Source organism: Symphalangus syndactylus, chromosome X, assembly GCF_028878055.3.
Source record: "Symphalangus syndactylus isolate Jambi chromosome X, NHGRI_mSymSyn1-v2.1_pri, whole genome shotgun sequence".
NCBI lineage: Eukaryota > Metazoa > Chordata > Mammalia > Primates > Hylobatidae > Symphalangus > Symphalangus syndactylus.
The window spans coordinates 106,823,197-106,838,298 of record NC_072447.2 but is presented as its reverse complement, the minus strand read 5'-3'; the positions used below and the strand labels follow the sequence as shown (position 1 = coordinate 106,838,298).

The 15,102-nt window shown below is 36.0% G+C and overlaps 2 protein-coding genes across 7 annotated transcripts in view; both read right to left on the bottom strand.

The window, feature by feature from the left end:
* Positions 1–15,102, bottom strand: part of GPRASP1 (G protein-coupled receptor associated sorting protein 1) — a 63,036-nt gene that overhangs the window by 13,981 nt on the left and 33,953 nt on the right. The window contains exon 4 of one of the 6 annotated variants that reach the window (XM_063635188.1): positions 5,248–5,381. The exons of the other annotated variants lie outside the window; for them this stretch is intronic. The gene's annotated coding sequence lies outside the window, so the exon portion shown is untranslated. The remainder of the gene's footprint in view (positions 1–5,247; positions 5,382–15,102) is intronic. 6 annotated transcript variants of the gene reach the window in all.
* Positions 1–15,102, bottom strand: part of GPRASP2 (G protein-coupled receptor associated sorting protein 2) — a 121,982-nt gene that overhangs the window by 78,935 nt on the left and 27,945 nt on the right. The window lies entirely within an intron of this gene.

Sequence of the window (15,102 nt, the reverse complement as noted above, 5' to 3'; positions counted from 1 at the left end):
AAACACTGATGAAGGAAATAAAATAATAAATGCAGAGATATTCCATGTACATGGATAGGAGGATTCAATATTGTCAAGATATTAACTCTTCCAAATTTAATCTATAAATTCAGTGCAATCCCAACCAAAATTGCAGGAAGTTATTTTGTAAGTACTGACAAATTGATTCTAAAGTTTATATGGAGAGGCAAAAAGCCCATAATAGCTGACACACTATTGGAGAAGAACAAAGTTGGACCAACACTACCCAACTTTAAAAATTACTATAAAGCTATAGTAATCAAAAGTGTGGTATCGACAAAAGGATGGGCAAATAAATGCAAAAGAACAGAGAGCCCAGAAACAGACCCATGTAAATATGGCCAACTGATCTTTAACAAAGGAGCAAAGGCAATACAGTAGAGAAAAGAGTCTTTTCAATAAATTATACTGAAACAACTCAACACCCACATGCAAAAAAAATCTAGACACAGACTCTACACATTTCACAAAAATTAACTCAAAATGGATAACAGAACTAAAAGTAAAATGCAAAATTACAGTTCCTAGATGGTTACATTTTCTAAAAGTCTAGATTACCTTGTGTATGGTGACAATTCTCTAAATATAATACCAAAGGTATGATTCATGAAATAAGGTATTGGTTAGCGGGACTTCATTAAAAGTAAAAACTTCTACTCTGAGAAAGGCACCGTTAAGGTAATGAGAAGATAAGCCACAAACCAGGAGAAAATATTTGCAAAAGACATATGTGATAAAGAACTGTTATCTATAATATATAAAGAACTCTTAAAACCCAACAATAAGAAAACAAACATCAAAAAATGGGCTAAGGACCTTAACAGACACCTCACCTAAGAAGATATACAGATGGCAAATAAACATATGAAAAGATGCTCCACATTGTATGTCATCAGGAAAATGCAAATTAAAACAACAGTGAGATACCATTATATACTTAATACAATGGTCAACATGTAGGACACTGACACCACCAAGTGCTACAAAGGAGGTAGAGCAACAGAAACTTATCTAGTGCTGGTAGGAATGCAACATGGTATAGCCACTTCAGAAGATGGTCATGGTTTCTTAGAAAACTAAATATACTCTTAGCAAATAATACAGAAATGGAACTCCTTGGTATTCATGCAAGTGAGCTGAAAACGTATGTCCATACAAAAACTTGCACATGGATGTTTCTAGCAGCTTCATTTATAATTGCCAATAATTGGAAGTAACCAAGATGTCCTCTACTAGATTAATAGATAAACTGCGGCATATCCAGACAATGGAATACTATCCACCACTAAAAATAAATGAGCTATCAAGCCATAAAAAGATCTGGATGAAACTTAAATGCATATTACTAAGTAAAAAAAGCCTTGTAAAAAGGCTACATACTGTTCATCTTGCAGTTCCAGTGGATACAATATTTTTCTTCCTACCTTTTTTGGGGACTTGGTTAATCTATTGAAGTATCATACCATGGAAGGGACAAGATTTCATTGCACAAAACTTACATGATTATGTAATATAATGAATATTTTGCTGAAATAAAAAATATGAAGCTAGACTCCTCTTCATACCATATGTAATATTTAATTCCAAATAGATTAAAGACATAAATATAAGAGCTAAAAGTATCACGCTCTTAGAATAGTGATATGGTTTGGCTGTGTCCCCATCCAAAATCTCATGGTGAATTGTAACCTGCATAATCCCCATAATCCTCATGTGTCAAGGGCAGGACCAGGTGGAAGTAATTAGATCATGAGGGCAGCTTCCTCTATGCTGTTCTCGTTATAATGAGTGAGCCTCACAAGATTTGGTGGTTTTATAAGTGTCTGGCATTTACCCTGCTTGCACTAACTCCATACTGCCACTCTGTGAAGAAGGTGCCTGCTTCTCCTTTGCCTTCCGCCATGATTGTAAGTTTCCTGAGGCCTCCCCAGCAATGTGAAACTGTAAGTCAATTAAACTTCTTTCCTTTATGAATTAATCAGTCTTCAGTGTTTCTTCATAGCAGTGTGAGAGCGGACTAATACAAATACATAGGGCTAAACCTTCATGACCTTAGATTTGGCAATGGTTTCTTGGATATAATACCAAAAGCAAGATTAAGAAAAGAAAAAAAAATAGATTAAATGGACTTCATCAAAAAATTTTACCCATGACTAAAACACCAAAAGCAATGGTAACAAAAGCCAAAATTGACAAATGGGATCTAATTAAACTAAAGAGCTTCTGCACAGTAAAAGAAACTATCATCAGAGTGAACAGGCAGCCTAAAGAATGGGAGAAAATTTTTGCAATCTATCCATCTGAAAAAGGGCTAATATCCAGAATCTACAAAGAACTTAAACAAATTTACGGCCGGGCGCGGTGGCTCACGCTTGTAATCTCAGCACTTTGGGAGGCCGAGGCGGGCGGATCACGAGGTCAGGAGATCGAGACCACGGTGAAACCCTGTCTCTACTAAAAAAATACAAAAAATTAGCTGGGCATGGTGGCAGGCGCCTGTAGTCCCAGCTACTTGGAGAGGCTGAGGCAGGAGAATGGCGTGAACCCGGGAGGTGGAGCTTGCAGTGAGCCGAGATTGCGCCACTGCACTCCAGTCTGGGTGACAGAGCGAGACTCCGTCTCAAAAAAAAAAAAAAACAAATTTACAAGAAAAAAACAACCCCATCAAAAAGTGGGCGAAGGATATGAACAGACACTTCTCAGAAGACAGTTATGCAGCCAACAAACATATGAAAACATATTTAAAAAAAAGCTCATCATCACCGGTCACTAGAGAAATGCAAATCAAAACCACAATGAGATACTATCTCATGCCAGTTAGAATGGCAACCATTAAAAAAGTCAGGAAACAACAGATGCTGGAAAGGATGTGGAGACATAGGAATGCTTTTACACTGCTGGTGGGAGTGTAAATTAGTTCAACCATTGTGGAAGATAGTGTGGCGATTCCTCAAGGATCTAGAACTAGAAATACTAGAAATACCATTTGACCCAGCAATCCCATTACTGGGTATATACCCAAAGGATTATAAATAATTCTACTATAAAGACACATGCACATGTATGTTTATTGTGGCACTGTTCACAATAGCAAACACTTGGAACCAACCCAAATGCCCATCAATGATAGACTGGAAATGAAGAAAATGTGGCACATATATACCATGGAATACTATGCAGCCATAAAAAAGGATGAGTTCATGTCCTTTTCAGGGACATGGATGAAGCTGGAAACCATCATTCTCAGCAAACTAACACAGGAACAGAAAACCAAACACTGCATGTTCTCACTCAAGTGGGAGTTGAACAATGGGAACACATGGACACAGGGAGGGGAACATCACACCCTGGGGTCTGCTGGGGAGTGCGGGGCAAGGGGAGGGATAGCATTAGGAGAAATGCCTAATGTAGATGATGGGTTGATGGGTGCAGCAAACCACCATGGCACGTGTATACCTATGTAACAAACCTGCACGCTCTGCACATGTATCCCAGAACTTAAAGTATAATAATAAAAAAATAAGAAAATGGAAATTGATTTAAAAAATTTTTACAATGTGCATGAAAAGACAACATTTAGAAAATTAACAGAATGGGAGAAAACATTTGCAAATAATTTATCTGATGAGGGTTTAATATCCAGAAAATATAAAGAACTCCTACAACTCAACAGCAAAAAAAGACAACCCAACTAAAAAATGGGCAAAAACTTGAATAAATATTTTCCCAAAATGACATAAAAATGGTCAATATGCACATGAAAGGATTCTCAACATCATTAATCATTAGGGAAATGCAAATCAAAACCAAACTGAAATACTGCTTCATACCTCCTATGATCAGTATAATTTTAAAAAACAGAAAAAAAAGCATTGGTGAGAATATGGATAAACTGGAACCCTACTGGAAATGTATAATTGTGCAGTCATTGTGGAAAGGTTTGGCAGTTCCTCAAAAAGCTAAATAGAATTACCATATAATCTTGCCATTCTTCACCTAGATAATATATCCAAGAAAAAAGAAAAGAGGTATTTAAACAAAAACTTGTACTGAAGTGTTCATAATATTAATAGCACTATTCACAAAAGACAAATGACTTAAATCTATCCAAATATCCATCAAGTGATGAATACAGACACAAAATGTGATACATACATATAATAAAATTTTCAGCCAGAAAAAGAATGAAGTTCAGATACATGCTACAACATGAATGAACCTTGAAAACATTATGCAAAGTAAAAGAAGCCAGACACAAAAAGACAACTATTGTATTATTTCACTCATTTGATATATCTAGAATAGGCAAATTAATAGAGATAGAAAGTAGAATTAGAAGTTACCAAGTGCTCCAAGGAGAGGAAAATACTTAATTATTAAAAAATTTCTATTTAGAATGATGTATTCATTTCCTTGGGCTGCTGTAACACAAACCGAATGGCTTAAACAACAGACATTTATTTTTGCACAGTTCCATAGGGTAGAAGTCTGAGATCAAAGTGTCTGCAGGCCCACGCTCCCTCTGAAGGCACGTGGGAAGGATCTGTTTCAGGCCTTTCTCCTAGCTTCTGGTGGTTTGTTGGCAATCATTGGTGTTCTTTGATTTCTTTGTATCACTCTGATCTTTTTCTTCATCTTCACTTGGCACTCTCCCTGTGTGCTTGCCTCTGTGTCCAAATTTCCCCTTTTTATAAGGACACTAATCATATTGGATTAGGATTCCACCCTAATGATCTCATGTTAATTTGAATACCTTTATAAAGATCCTATCTCCAAATAAGGTCACATTAATATTAAGGGATAGGACTCCAACATATCTTTTGTGGGGGCACAATTTAAACTATAAGAGGTGATAAAAAGTTTTAGAAGAAGATAGTGGTGGCAGATGTACAACAGTGTGAATGTAATTAATGACGCTTAATTGTCCACTTAAAATGGTTAAAATGGCAAATTTTATGTTATATTTTACCATAATTAACAAAAGATATCATACATTCTCCTCTCTCCTCAAGCAATAATCACCTCTTACATATTACTCACTTTGAGTTGATGACTTTATTTCTTATTTCATTGAAAAAAATAGCAATTAGAAGGTAACTTTTACAAACTCCTACCACTATATCTACTATACCACTTGCATCTATGCACATAAATTCTTCCTTTTCTGCTATTCTATGAATGAATTGCCCAGGCTCTCATCTAAAGCCAGCTTCTCTATTTGCTTACCAGATGATATCCCATCTCCTCTATTCAAGGTCATTATTCCAGCAATTTTCTTCTTTCTCTCTTCTGTCATAAAAATTTCCCTCTCAATTTCTGTTGTTGGGTTCTGCATGAAGCTTGGAAGTCACCACTCTATCCTAACAAGTAAAAAGTTGAACAAACTGAAAAATCAACCATTATTCTTAGATCTGTAAGAGAAGTGAGGTCACAAGACAAACCTCTGTCCCAAAAATTGGAAGAGAAAGTCATAGATGGAGAGAATCACAACATACTTTAACAGAAACCTCTTTGGGAACCAGTGCTAGGGTAGGAAAATCTGAACTGTAATTCACAAATTGCTGAAGGCTAGGTGTGTATAAATCTGAGAGTTAAAAATTCCAGGACGATCCACTAATGGGGGATCCCATGCTTTTGTGACTTCAAGACTAACTGTAAAGCTATAGTAATCAAAGACAGTATGGTACCAGTGAATGGAAGGACAACAGATAGAGAGCAATGCAACAGAACAAGAGAGCCCAGAAATATATCCATATAAATATGGTCAACTGATCTTTGACGAAGGAGCAAAGAAAATATAATGGAGAAAGGACAGTCTTTCCGATAAATTATGCTGGAACAACTGGACATCCACATGCAAAAAAATTAATCTAGATACATACCTTATACCTTTCAAAAATTAAAAATAGATCACAGTCTTAAATATAAAGTATATCTCCTAGAAGATAACATAAGATAAAATGTGGATGACCCTGGTTTGATGATGACATAGATACACTACTAAACACAATGATCCATGAAAAAAGATGCGTGTATGAGGGGTGATGAAGAGAGGTTACTTAATGGGTACAAACATACAGTTAGATAGAAGGAATAAGTCCTAATGTTCAATAGCATAATAGGGTGACTATAGTTAACAACTATATATTATATATGTCAAAAAAGCTAGAAAAGAGGACTTGAAATGTTTCCAACGCATAGAAATGACAAATACTAGAGGCGATGGATACCCTAAATACCTTGACGTGATAATTACACATTCTATGCATGTAACAAAACATTACATGTACCCCATAATATGTAAAAATACTATGTATTACTAAAAAACATAAAAAGCAAGTGTTTTTTTAAAAAAGAATAAGCTGTACTTCATTACAATTAAACATTTCTAATCTGCAAAACACGCTGTCAAGAGGCTGAGGCCACAAACTGAGAGAAAATGCTTACAAAAGACATATCTGATGAAAGTATTGTTAACCAAAATATCCTAAGAACTCTTAAAATCAATAATAAGAAAACAAACACGACAATTTAAAAACAGGCCAGTGATCTTAACAGATATACCTCTTAACAGATATACCTTAACAGATATATCCTCTGTTAAGGTATATAAGATATACAGATGGCATATGAACATATCAAAACACGTTCCACATCATATGTCATCAGGTAAATGCTAATTATAAAAACAATGAGATACCAATACACAACTATTAGGATGGCCAAAATCCAAACACTTACAGTGCCAAATACTGGTGAGGATATGAGGCAACAGAAAGTGTCATTCATTGCTGGTGGAATACAAAATTGTAGAGCTAATTTGGAGGGCAATTTAGCAGTTTCTTACAAAACTAAATGTACTTAGCATACAATTCAGCAATTGCTCTCCTTGATATTTACCCAGATAAACTGAAAACACATCCAAATCAAAACCTGCACGTTGATGTGAATAGCAGCTTTATTCATAATTGTCAAACATAGAAACATCAAAGATGTCCTTCAGTAGGTGAATGGATACACTGTGGTATATCCAGACAATGGAATATTATGCAGCACTCAAAAGAAATGAGCAATCAAGCCATGAAAACACATGGAAGAAATTTAAATGCATATTAATAAGTGATTATTAAGTCTAAATATTATGCTATTGAAATAAGTGATTAATAAGTCTAAAAAGACTACATACTGTTTTATTCCAACTATATGATATAAAAGCAAAACTATGGAAAGAGTAGAAGGATCAGTGTTTGCCATGGGTTGGGGGGAGGGAGGAATGCATAGGCTGAGCTCAGAGGATTTTTAGGCTTTTGAAAATACTCTGTATTATAATACAATGATAGATACATGACATTATATATTTTTCCAAACCCATAGAACATACAACACCAAGAGCGAACCCTAATGTGAACAGTGGAGTTTGAGTGATAATGATGTGTCAATGTAGGTTCATCAATTTTAGCAGATGGAACCACTGTTGTGGGGAATATTGGCAATGGGTGAGACTATGCATGGTTGGCGGCAGAAAATATATGGGATAGCTTTGTTCCTTCCTCACACTTTTTTTTGTGAACCTTAAATTGCTCTTTAAAAAAACAGTCTACACAAATTTTCCTCTCTCCTGGAATATTCTCATCAGCATGAAAACATGCTGTACTATTATCTATCTTGAAAAACAAAATTCTCCCTGTACCTATATCATTCCAGAGCTAATGCCCCAATTCTCTGATGTTTTGCTGTAGAACCCCTCAAAATAGTTGTCAATTGTTACCAGACACTGTCTCCTCTTTTTCCCTTCAAACCACTCCAGTCTTTTATCCTACAATCCAATGAAGTTAGTATTCATTGGATTCATTTTATCCTACAATCCAATGAAGTTGAATGCTCCACTGAAACTGCTTTCCTCAAGATTTCCAATGATCTCCATGTTGCCAAATCCAATACTCAATTCTCAATCCTCTTGCTGACCTATTATCATAGTGAGCATATAATTTATCATCCAAATCAAGGCACTTCTAAAAGTAAAAAAGGGTCTTATTAACAATTATTCCTGTACAACAGGCATAAACCAGGACTGTCCTAGGAAACTAAATGATATTTGGTCATTTACCTAACAGTAGTGTTAGACAGGGTTGATCACTCCCTCCTCTGTGAAACATCTTCTTGACTTGGCTTCTAACATACTATATGTTCCTGGTTTTTCTCCTACCTTACGGCTACTCCTTGACTGCACCTTATTAACTTTTGTTTTTGATGATTTATTATCATCTCCTGTATCTCAACTTTGAAATGCTGCAAAGCCTAATCTTTTTTGTAACTTTTAGGTTCGGGGGCACATGTGAAGATTTGTTATGTTACATAGGTAAACTCATGTCATGGGAGTTTGTTGTACAGATTATTTCATCACCCAGGTATTAAGCCCAGTACCTATTAATTACTTTTCCTGATCCTCTCCCTCCTCCCACCCTCAACTCTCAAGTAGACCCCAATGTCTGTTGTTTCCTTCTTTGTGTTCATAAGTTCTTATAATTTAGCTCCCATTTATAAGTGAGAACATGCAGTATTTGGTTTTTTGTTCTTGTATTAGTATGCTAAGGATGATAGCCTCCAGCTCCATCCATGTTCCTGCAAAAGACATGATCTAATTCTTTTAGTGGCCGCATAGTTTTCCAGTGTGTATATGTACCACATTTTCTTTATCTGGTCTATCATTGATGGGCATTTAGGTTGATTCCATGTCTTTGCCACTGTGAACAGTGCTGCAATGAACATTCGCGTCCATGTGACTTTACAGTAGAATGATTTATACTCCTCTGGGTATATACCCAGTGATGGGATTCCTGAGTCAAATGGTGGTTCTGCTTTTTTTTGAGGAATTGCCATACTGCTTTCCACAATGGTTCCACAGTGTATAAGTGTTCCTTTTCTTCCACAATCTTGCCAGCATCTGTTATTTTTTGACTTTTTAGTAAGAGCCATTCTGACTTGCGTGAGACGTTATCTCATTGTGGTTTTGATTTGCATTTCTCTAATAATCAGTGATATTAATCCTTTTCTCACATGCTTGTTGGCCGCATGTATATCTTCTTTTGAAAACTGTCTGTTCAAGTCTTTTGCCCACTTTCGAATAGGGTTGTTTTCCTCTTGTAAATTTAAGTTCCTTATAGATACTAGATATTAGACCTTTGTCAGATGAATACTTTGCAAATATTTTCTCCCATTCTGTAGTTTGTCTGTTTACTCTGTTGACAGTCTCTTTCTCTGTGCAGAAGCTCTTAAGTTTAATTAAATCCCACTTGTCAATTTTTGCTTTTGCTGCAATTGCTTTTGACATCTTCATCATGAAATCTTTGCCTGTTCCTATGTCCAGAATGATATTACCTAGGTTGTCTTCCAGGGTTTTTATAGTTTTGGGTTTTACATTTAAGTCTTCAATCCATCTTGAGTTGATTTTTTGTATATGATGTAAGTAAGGGTCCAGCTTCAATTCTCTGCATATGGCTAGCCAGTTATCCCAGCACCATTTATTGACTAGGGAGTCTTTTCCCCATTGCTTGTTTTTGTCAGGTTTGTCGAAAATCAGATGGTCGTAGGTGTACAGCCTTACTTCTGGGCTCCCTACTTTGTTCCATTGGTCTATGTGCCTGTTCTTGTACCAGTACCATGCTGTTTTGGTTACTGTAGCCCGTATAGTTTGAAGTCAGGTAGTGTGATGCCTCCAGCTTTAGGATTCGTCTTGCTTAGGATTGCCATTGCTATTCGGACTCTTTTTTGGTTCCATATGAATTTTAAAATAGTTTTTTTCTAGTTCTGCAAAACATGCCATTGGTAGTTTCATAGGAATAACACTGAATCTGTAAATTGCCTTGGGCAGAATAGCCATTTTAATGATACTGATTCTTCCTATCCATGAGCATGGAATGTTTTTCCATTTGTTTGTGTCATCTCTGATTTCTTTGAGCAGTGTTCTCGTTGTAGAGATCTTTCACTTCTCTGGTTAGCTGTATTCTTATGTATTTTGTTCTTTTTGTGGCAATTCTAAATGAGATTGCCTTCCGATTTGGCTCTCAGTTTGGCTGTTGTTGGTGTATAGGAATGCTAGTGATTTTTATACATTGATTTTGTATCCTGAAACTTTGCTGAAGTTGTTTATTAGCTAAAGGAAATTTGGGGCCAAGACTATGGGGTTTTCTAGATATAGAATCATGTCGTCTGCAAAAAGAGATAGTTTGACTTTCTCTCTTCCTATTTTGGATGCCCTTTATTTCTGTCTCTTGCCTGATTGCTCTGGATAGGACTTCTAATACTATGTTGAATTGGAGCGGTGAGAGAGGGCATCCTTGCCAAAGCTCAATCTTTGGACTTCCTCTCTTACTACTCACACTATCTACATCTCTTAGTCATCTCATCCAACCTCTTGGCTTTAAATACCACCTATACCTTCATGTTTCTCAAATTTCTACCTCTAGTCTGGACCTATCTCCAAAGTCCCAAACTTGTATCTCCAACTGCTTACTTTCCATCTCGACGTGGATGTCTGAAAGGCATCTGAAATGCAATAAGTGATATCTTTATTCACTGAGCTGCTCAGCATCAGAATCAATTCCTCTTTTTCTCTTACTCTACATTTGATTCATCTACAACATCCATTGAATCTACCCACTAAATATATTTCAAAGCTGGACACTTACCACCATTTCCACAGCTGAGATCTTATTCCAAATCATTATCATCTGTTACCTGGACCACTGCAATTGTTTTATAGGTACTACTTATCCTTCTTCCCTCAATTCTTGTTTCTCTAGAGTCCACTCTCTACACAGTAGCCAGGATTACTATTTAAAAATATAAGTCATGGCCAGGCATGGTGGCTCACACCTTTAATCCTAGCACTTTGGGAAGCTGAGGCAGGTGGATCACTTGAGGCCAGGAGTTTGAGACCAACCTGGGAGAGACGGTGAGACCCCGTCTGTATTAAAAATACAAACATTAGCTGTGTGTGGTAGTGCATGCCTGTAGTCCCAGTTACTTGGGAGGCTGAGGCACGAGAATTGCCTGAACCTGGGAGGCAGAGGTTGCATGCACTTAGCTGTGACCATGCCACTGTGCTCCAGCCTGGGTGACACAGCAAGACTGTCTGTCTGTCTGTCTCTCTCTCTCTACATATATATATATATATATATATATATATATATATATGCTGTCTGATATATATATATCTGATATATATATGTATATATATATCTCACAGCTCTCTAGCTCCCCTTGCCAAAACCTTCTAGTGGCCTTCTGTAAGACTTAGAATCCAAACTTCTTTCCATGGCCTATAATATCTTACATGATCTGGCCCCTGGCTACCATTTTAAAATCATCTCTCATCATTCTCCCCTTGCTTCCTCTATTTCAGCCACATTAGCCTTCTTGCTGTTTTTTGAGCAAGCCAAACACATTCCTATCTAAGGACCACTGTATTTGTTGTTCCCAAAGCCTAGAATATTTATCTATTAGATAACCTCATGACTTGCTCCATCACTTCATTCAGGTATTTGCTCAGAATGAACTTCACTGACTATCCCATCTAAAATAGTATCCCTCCTTCCAACACCCTAATACCCTGTTTTATTTTTCTCTGTATCATTCACAACCACTTAATATTACACATTAATATATTTAATTTCTTATTATCTGTTTCCCTCATCCCTAAATGTAAGCTCCATGAGGATGATGTTTTGTTTTATTCTATGCTGTATTCCTAGAACCTAGAAACAGTGCTTGGGACAAAACAGATTGTTCAATTTGTTGAAAATATAAAGACCCCTGGAACATACAGTTTTCTGTTGATTATATAAATCATCAGTTTACACTATACTTTAAAATCTGGGAAGAGACATTATGCTTTTATAAGCATCTATCACTGACCAATCAGACAAAGAAGCACCCCCATAAAAATATTTAGACAAATTATTTTGTTAGAGACAATATTTTCGGCTGGCAAGTGTCTCACTCAGTAGGTTTTTAAAAGTTTTAATTCAAATTGGTTTTTTAGAGCTACCTGCCCACTCTTCCCTAAATTACTGACTGTAATTCCATTAAAATAGGAATGGGGGGAGAAAGAGAGAGGTGGAGATTTTTCTTTGTAGTAAGTTCAGTTCATTCTAGGTTTACTTTGAATGCACATTTCAAATTTAATTTTGGTTTCGTTAGTTTTTATTTTGGTAATTCACAAAATTGTATACACTTATCATATACAACACATTGTTTTGAAACATGTATGCATGACGGGATAAATTTAGCTAATTAACATAGCCATCACCTCACATACCATTTTTTGGTGAGAAGATTCGAAATGCACTCTCTTAACAATTTTGAAATATGCAATTCATAATTATTAACTATAATTGCAATACTGTGCAATAAATGTCAAAAACTTACTCCTCCTGTCAATGTGAAACTTTGTACCCTTTGACCAACACATCCCCATTCCTGTTCTCACTCCCATTCTCTGGTAACCACCATTCTACTTTCTACTGCAATGAGTTCCAACTTTTTCAGATTCTATATATAAGCGAGATCATGGAGTATTTGTCTTTCTGTGCCTGATATATATATATATATATATATATACACACACACAGTACATACTGATTTCAGTTGTTTTGTACATATACCAAGAAGTGGAATTGCTGGATCACATGATAGTTCTATACTTAGTTTTTTTTAGGAACCTCCATACAGTTTTCCATAATGGCTGTATTAGTTTATATTTCTACAGTGTACAAGAGTTCTCTTTTCTCCACATCCTCATCGACACTTGTTATCTTTCATCTTTTCAATAATAGCCATTCTAACAGGTTTGAGTGATATTGCACTGTGGTTTTAACTTGCACTTCCCTGATGATTAGTGATGTAGAACATTTTTTGACATATCTGTTGGCCATTTGTATGTCTTCTTTTAAGAAATGTCTATTGAGGTCCTTTGCCATTTTAAAAATCAGGTTATTGTTTTCTTGCTATTGAGTTGAGCTCCTTATGTATTTTTGATATTAACCCCTTATCAAATATATGGTTTTCAAATATTCTCTCCCATTCTGCAGATTGTCTCTTCACTCTGTTAATTGTTTCCTTAGCTGTGCAGAAGCTTTTTAGTTTGAAGTAATCCCACTTGTTTATTTTTGCTTTTGTTCCCTGTGCTTTTGGGTTCATAACCAAAAAATAAATGCCCAGACCTATGTCATGTAGTAGACCTATGTCATGTAGTTTTCCTCTTATTTTTTGTTCTAGTAGTTTTACAGTTTCAGGTCTAATGTTTAAGTCTTCAATCCATTTTGAGTTGATTTTTATATATGTTGTAAGATAAGGGTCTAATTTCATTCTTCTACATGTGGATATCCAGTTTTTCCAACACTATTTATTAAAGAGATTGTTCTTCCCTCATTGTGTATTCTTGGAACCTTTGTCAAAAATCAACAAAGTATAAATGTGTGAATTTATTTCTGAGTACTCTCTATATTTAATTTTCTATTTTGCCATCTAAAGCAGGTAGTAAGCTAATGTATGCACTGCCACACTGGAATTGAACATAATACTGGAAAAGTGCTCTAGCTTTGATAGGATTTATCAAGTTTGAAAGTCTAAACTTCTATGAAACTCTGTATCTTTACCATAAACACAAGGCTTCCTTTTTTTCCAATCTGATGTAAAATGCCAAACAAATACATAAACGTTTGAGGATGTTTTAGTTTGTTAGTGCTGCCACAACAAAATACCACGGGCTGGGTGACTTAAACAACATACATTTATTTTCCCATAGTTTTGAAGACTGGAAATCCAAGATCAAGATTTTGGCAGGTTTAATTTGTCCTGAGGCCTCCTTTCCCTGGTTTACAAATGACCACCATCTTGCTGTGTCATCACATGGTGTTTCCTCTGTGCATGTGCACCTCCAGTATTTCTCTGTGTGTCCAAATTTCCAGTTCTTATAAGGACGCCAATCAGATTGAATTAGGACCCACCCTAATTAACTTAATGGCCCCTTTAAAGGCCCTGTCTCCAAACATAGTCACATTCGGAAGTACTTGAGATTAGTGCTTAAACATGAGAATTTTGGGGTGGACAGGATTCAGCCCATAACAGAAGATTAACATGGTAAAGAGAGTATTCAAATGAACTCCTATCATATTTATAGGAACTCTACCACAAGACAGGTTACCAAGTTGTTTTTTAATTCACTTGTGAGGTAAAATTTACAGAACTGTCAAATTTCACAACTCCCTTCTGGTAAGGAAATCTGGAGTGTTTGACACTCATCAATTTTCCCCTTATTATGATATACCCATGTGAATTCATAGATGGTAAAATGCCAATAACTGGAAGTAAGCATGTTAAAGATATCTATATAATGCCCAAAACTCAATGAATAGCCTATTTTACCACATTTGTTTACCTATCTATAACTTGCTTAATTCTATGACCACTGCCTTTACTGTAAGTTGTATAATAGACTAAGTAATGTGTCCCTCTCCACAATATTCCATTTTCTAATCCCTGGAAACTGTCAATATGTTACCTTACATGGCAAAAAGGGACTCTGCTCATATAATTAAGTTAAGGATGAGATGGGAAGGCTATCCTTGATTATGCAGTTAGTCCTAACATAAGCAAAGTCGTTAAAAGAGGGAGGCAAGAAGGTCAAAGATAGAAAGAGATGGGACAATAAAATTAAAGGCTGAAATGATGTAAGAAAAAGATTATAAGCCAAGGAACACAGGCAGAAGCTGAAAAAAAGGCAAGAAAACGGATTTTCCTCTCACAGCCTCCAGAAGGAACCAGCCCTGTCAACACCTTCACTTAAGCCCAGCAAGACTAAATTTGAACTTCTGGCATCTAGAATAGTAACATAATAAACATATGTTGTTTTAAGCAATCAAATTTATGGTAATTTGTTACAACAACAGGAAAATAGGAAAAGCAGTCTGATTTTTAGGAGTAGGAAGGTATACTAGAACTCTTCTTTAGGGAACTACTTGGGAAATTGCTGGGTATATTGATACTGAGCATATCACAAAGTCAGTCCGTACTCACTCA